Source organism: Mus pahari, chromosome 5 (genome assembly GCF_900095145.1).
Source record: "Mus pahari chromosome 5, PAHARI_EIJ_v1.1, whole genome shotgun sequence".
Lineage (NCBI taxonomy): Eukaryota > Metazoa > Chordata > Mammalia > Rodentia > Muridae > Mus > Mus pahari.
Window position 1 is genome coordinate 109,223,118 of NC_034594.1, and position 5,647 is coordinate 109,228,764.

The 5,647-nt window shown below is 44.9% G+C and overlaps 1 protein-coding gene across 2 annotated transcripts in view; it reads left to right on the forward strand.

The window, feature by feature from the left end:
* The first annotated feature begins 3,465 nt into the window (after positions 1-3,465).
* The window catches only part of Ube2t (ubiquitin conjugating enzyme E2 T), a 13,611-nt gene continuing 11,429 nt past the window's right edge, over positions 3,466-5,647 (forward strand). The window contains exon 1 of one of the 2 annotated variants that reach the window (XM_021198822.2): positions 3,466-3,531. The gene's annotated coding sequence lies outside the window, so the exon portion shown is untranslated. Of the gene's footprint in view, positions 3,532-3,843; positions 3,894-5,647 lie in introns of those variants that run through there. The other variant, XM_029539057.1, reaches the window with a different exon arrangement.

Below are 5,647 nucleotides of genomic sequence, written 5' to 3' on the forward strand. Positions count from 1 at the left end.
AATTCATAGCCTCATTTAGAAATGTCTAGCTTTTGATTATCTGAGCTTATCACAATCTCCAGGGCAAAAGGAAGACTTCCAAGTAGTGTCCAGATCAAGTTGTTTCCTTGAAAGCAGAAAGGATTCTCCAACATAAAAAAAAAAAAAAAAAAAAAAAAAAAAAAAAAAAAAAGACTTGGACATGATTTTCTCAGGAAAAGACATCAAATGAACCATAATGCAGAAAGTTCCCAAGAGTGCAGCAGGCAGTCACCAAAACCTAAAAGAGAGACGGAACTACAGCCATGGCAGCGCAGCGTTTGGCACCGCCTGGATGGAACTGTGTCAAACAGCTGTGCTGGCTTTGTGACTTCCGTCATTTCCTATGACTGTGCCAGTGTATTGATTTGTGTGTACCTGCACGAGTGTCTGCACACAAGTAGGTTGTAAGTACACACCAGTGCCAGAAGAGGACATCATTCTCTGGGCTCTGAAGCTACAGGTATTTGTTGGACCCCAACTCGATAAATAGGTGCTGGGATCTGAACTTAGGTCCTCAAGATTGAATAGCAAGTATTCTCCCTACTAAGACAAACTCACCAGCCCGCTAATAAAACATGTGTAAACTACAAGTTAAAGTCCAAACAAACAATCATGTGTATAAATAAAATACTTTTTTCTTTTTTTTTGGTTTTTTCGAGACAGGGTTTCTCTGTATAGCCCTGGCTGTCCTGGAACTCACTTTGTAGACCAGGCTGGCCTCAAACACAGAAATCTGCCTGCCTCTGCCTCCCGAGGGCTGGGATTAAAGGTGTGCGCCACCACGCCCGGCTAATAAAATACATTTTAAAAAATATTTTCAAAATATCTGGTCTAGGGAGATGGCTCAGTGGGTAAGAGTATTTGCTCTGCAAGCATAAGTACCTGGGTTCGAGTCCCAGCACCAACATAAAAAGCCAGGCACAGCCGATTGTACCTACAGCTGATAATGCCTGCATTAGGAAATACTTGGTGACTCACAAGAGCTGGCAGGCCAGCCAGCCTAGTTAAAACAATGTTCTTCTAGATCCGTGACAGAGCCTCTCCTCAGGGAATAGGTTATAGAGAAATAGAGGAAGATCCACACCATCGTGGCCTCAGAAGAGCTACCTAGGAGCATCTACTTAACTTACACACTCAGGTAGACACAACACACACATACCACACACTACACTCATTCACTAAACAAATAACTGGGCCAATCCAGATTTTTATCAAGTAATAATTTTCCATATTCACACTTTAATTGCAACATTAAAACACTCTATTTTTAAAGATAATGACAAGCTTGCCATGGTGGCACATGTTTATAATCCTAACACTTAGAAGAGGACAGAGGCAAGAGGATTGGAAGTTCAAGTCTAGCCTTGAGATCAGCTTGAGCTATATGGGACCTTGCCTCAAATGAACAAAATAAAGTAAATAGTGATGATACATATGCAGGAGGATTGTTATGAGTTTGTGGACAGCCTGGGGTTCAGATGAGGCCTTTGCCAAAAAGAAGAAAAAAAAAATCCTAAATTAGGATACACGCATTTGAGCCAAGCACTTGGTAGGCAAAGACAGATAGATTTCTGAGGCCAGCCTGGTCTAAATAGCTCCAGGCCAACTAGGGGTGCACCGTGGGACCCTGTCTCAGAAAGAAACCCTAAATTAATTAATTAAAGGTTTAAAAATAACATTTAGAGCACTCTTGTTGGCCTCTATTCCCACCAGTTAACATACCTCCCTCTGGTGGACAAATGGAAACTGTCACTAGAATGGGACCCTTTCTCTCTGTGTCTTTTCCCTCCTTTCCTTTGATCCAACTCAATACAGTCTGTGCTGTTTCTAAGAGGCATTTTTAAACTCTGTTTTTCAAAGAACCATCCAAGGAAGTTTCTATTTCAAGACAAGACTAATCGACGCACGGTCACTGTTGGAGTAGGGACGACAAGAAAAGATGCTGAGATTAGTCATTAGATAGCATGAATGCCGGTAGTAAAATAGGCAGTAATCCCAAATGGTAAGCGAAACACTTCACTGCGACCAGTGAATCCTAACCATGAATACAGAACCTCAACAGCAGACTGAAAAGCACATCAGACTGGTGCATGACTGTAGTTCATAAGTTTGTAACAGTTTGCATAATTCACTAGCTACCCTCTGGCTCAGTCCTACAACTAAATCGGGGAAGCCCAGAGCAGAGTCAGTCAGAGTCCTAGTGAGTATGGGGATCTCCAGAAGACAAAACACACCATGCAACCTCCATGAGGAACCAGTTGCAACTTAACATCAGTTTGGACTAAATGTAGCAATCACCATAGTAGCCAAAATTATATTAGCTTAGAAGTTCAGAAAGACTGACTGCTAGGTCTATGCTATGGAGCTGTACAATAAGCTAGGAGCAGTGAAAGAGAAAGGTGATTGCTTGATTGATTGATTTTTTGGTCCCACCCCTAGGGTTCCCATAGTTGAAACCAATCCCAGTTCTTCGGAGTCTCAGGCTTAAGCTTTCCTTTCTCTCCCAAGGACTATCCACTTTTGGCACTCCCTGCTGTGTCCTCAAAGCTGACTTGGCTATAACCATGCACTTGGTTGTTTAGAAAATACTACCTTTCTAGAGGTGGAAGAGCGCTTGAAAGTCATTTATTCCGTGGTTGGTGTGTGACTCGGGGGTCAAAAGCTGGCACAATATGTTGGAAGAGCTGGGCTTGATTTCAGTGAACAGGAGAGGGGAGGGTGGAAGTCCTTCCTCACAGTGCAGAGGATCTCTTGCGTTAACCTCTAACTTGTTCAGCTTCCATATGAACATTTTCAATGGTGGAGAAATTTACCCCATCCATTCTACTCTTCAGAGTCCTGGTGGAATGCTTTGTCCACCAGAATTATAAATTTAAAAAAAAAATTTTTTCCAGCTGGAGGAAATCTATGAACCCAAGGTTGGCCTCAAATTCTCAATCTTTTTATTTTAACATGCCTGCGCCACCGTGCTCGGCTAACTTTTATCTTTAGACTACTGATCTTAAATGAAGTAGTAAAATTTCCCCCTTGACATTTACTTAAAGCCTGGGTGGCCTGGTAACCACTGGGAAGTCGACACGGGAGTGCCAGGAGTCTCAGGCTAGCCTGAGCTACATAGCAAGTTCCAAGCTAAGCAGGGGCTGCATCGCGAGATCCCGTACCACAGAACAACAACAAAAAAGAAATAAAGGCAGCTACTCAGCAGTCACTTCTCCAGACTAAGTGTGTCCAGTTGCCTTTGTTTTCTCTCCCGTAAGTGACTTCCCACCCTTCCCAGCTCACAGGCGATTTACAAACAAGACGACAGCTGGAACCGGGAATTCCGGGTACGCGTGCGCGCGCCAATTTGAGCGGTGCGTGAGCGGACGCAGGCTCTGAGCGCTGGCCAATAGGCGGGCGAGCTCCTCTCCCAGGTTTGCTGCGGACCAATCACAGTCCTCTCTTGGAAGGGGGTGGAGTCATTCCAACGGTCTCCGAGGTTCCGCGTGAGCACAGCGGAGGCGCGCCGCGGTAAGTGGGGCTGCTGAGGGGTGCTGCGGGTGCCACCTGAGGGAACGAGCCCGAGGTCACAGTGAGTCTGGGGAAGGAGTCCCGTTTCTACCCGAGCGGCCCTGGGAGGAACACGGCGGGGAGAGCGAACCGCCCTGGGCGCGCCAAGGCTGCGCCTCGGTGCTACGGCCAGCCTCTGCCACCTACAAAGGTTCTGTGCCTTGATTATTTGCCTGGGGCACAAAACAACGCCAGCGCTCTGGAATCTGAGGTCAGCAATACAGGCTGCGGATTTATGAAGACGCACTGAGGGTGGAAAGACTAGGTGGGGAACGCTGCTGCAGAGATGGAAGGAATTGTCCTTTGATGTGGCCTCACACAGGGTGAGAGAGAATTTTACGAAGAGTCAGTGCAGTTGTTAGCAGCTTACGTTTGCGGGGAGTGGTTACTGGAAAAGAGGCTAAAAACGCTGGTTTAAAAAAAAATTAAAAGGAAAATATCTCTTGGAGCCGTGGTATAAGGAACTCTGTTAGTTGAGGGTTGTTTGGTTGAGGGTTTCGTTTTGTTGTTTGTGAGGCAGGTGTCGCTGTAGCCCAGGCTGACCTGGAACTGACTTCTACCTAAGGCGCCTCCAGTGTCTATGCCCCCAAGCCCCAGCTCTGTGAAGACCCTTTATATTCAGAAAATACACGATAACACATGGCTTTTATGCCAAAGGCCTTTTAAAATTTTTATTTACTTTTCTTGTATATGAGTGTTTGTCTGCATGTATGTATACGCACCGCGAGTATGCCTGGTGCCCACGGAGGCAGAGGAAGGTGTTAGGTATGAGATGTCAGATGGGTGTTGGGAATTGAATCTGGGACCCCTGGAAGACGCCAGTGCTCTTAACAGCTAAACCATCTCTCTCCGGAGAAGACCTTGTATATACCAATTGTTATCATAGTCTGGTGGCTTCTTTGAGAGAAACTGCCTTATTTTTCTCGTTCTAATTTGATTAGCTTGCCTTTCCACTGTGTTCTTATTTTATATAAAGATACAGTTTATAGTTGCAGATGGTTTTATTGTAACTGACTGTCCAAAGACAACTCTGAGGAGACTGTTCTCTCCTTCTGTGTCCCTCACATTACTGTATAAAATAGCAATGCTTTGGCTGAACAAGTCATGGGGAGAAAGTCAGTAAGCAGCAGCCCTCCATGGCCTCTGCATCAGCTCCTTCCTCCAGGTTCCTGTCCTGTTTGAGTTCCTGTCCGGCCTTCTTCCTTCAGCAGTGTACTGTGATGTAGTGTTAGCCAAACACTGTGTGTGTGCGCGCTCACACACACACACACACACACACACACACACACACGCAATGCTTTCCTCACCCTATCCCCAATAACAAGGCTTCATTGGGCTTAAAACGAAAGAGCACATGGCTTAAATCCCAGCAGACGTAAGCAAATCTTTAAGTTTGAGGTCAGCCTGGTCTACAAATTGAGTTCCAGGATAACTAGGGCTACAAAGAGAAACCCTATCTTAGAGAGACAGAGACAGAGAGCAAGAATTAAGATATAAGACACTGTAAATTAAGTTATTAAGTTATTTTGAGATTTTTCTCTGATATGGAAGGGACGTCAAAGGATCCGTTAATTTTATTTTTATGTTGTAGTATGAATGTTTTGCATACATGCATTTATGTGCACCATATGCATGCCTGTAGGATCCCTTGGAACTGAGGTCATGGATGGTTATGAGACACTATGTGAGTGTTGGGGATCAAACCCAGGTCCTCTGCAAAAACAACAAGTGCTCTTAATTAGTGACCCTGCTCCAGCACTCTCTGATTTGTTTGTTTGTTTGTTTGTTTGTTTGTTTGTTTGAGACAGGATCTTTTTTTCCCCATTTTTTTTATTAGATTTTTTTTAATTTACATTTCAAATGCTATCCTGAAAATTCCCTATACCCTCCCCCCATCCCTGCTCCCCTACCCACCCATTCCCACTTCTTGGCCCATGCCTTCCCCTGTGCTGGGTCATACAAAGTTTACAAGACCAAGGGGCCTCTCTTCCCAATGATGGCTGACTAGGCCATCTTTTGCTACATATGCAGCTAGAGACACAAGCTCAGGGGGTACTGGTTAGTTCATATTGTTGTT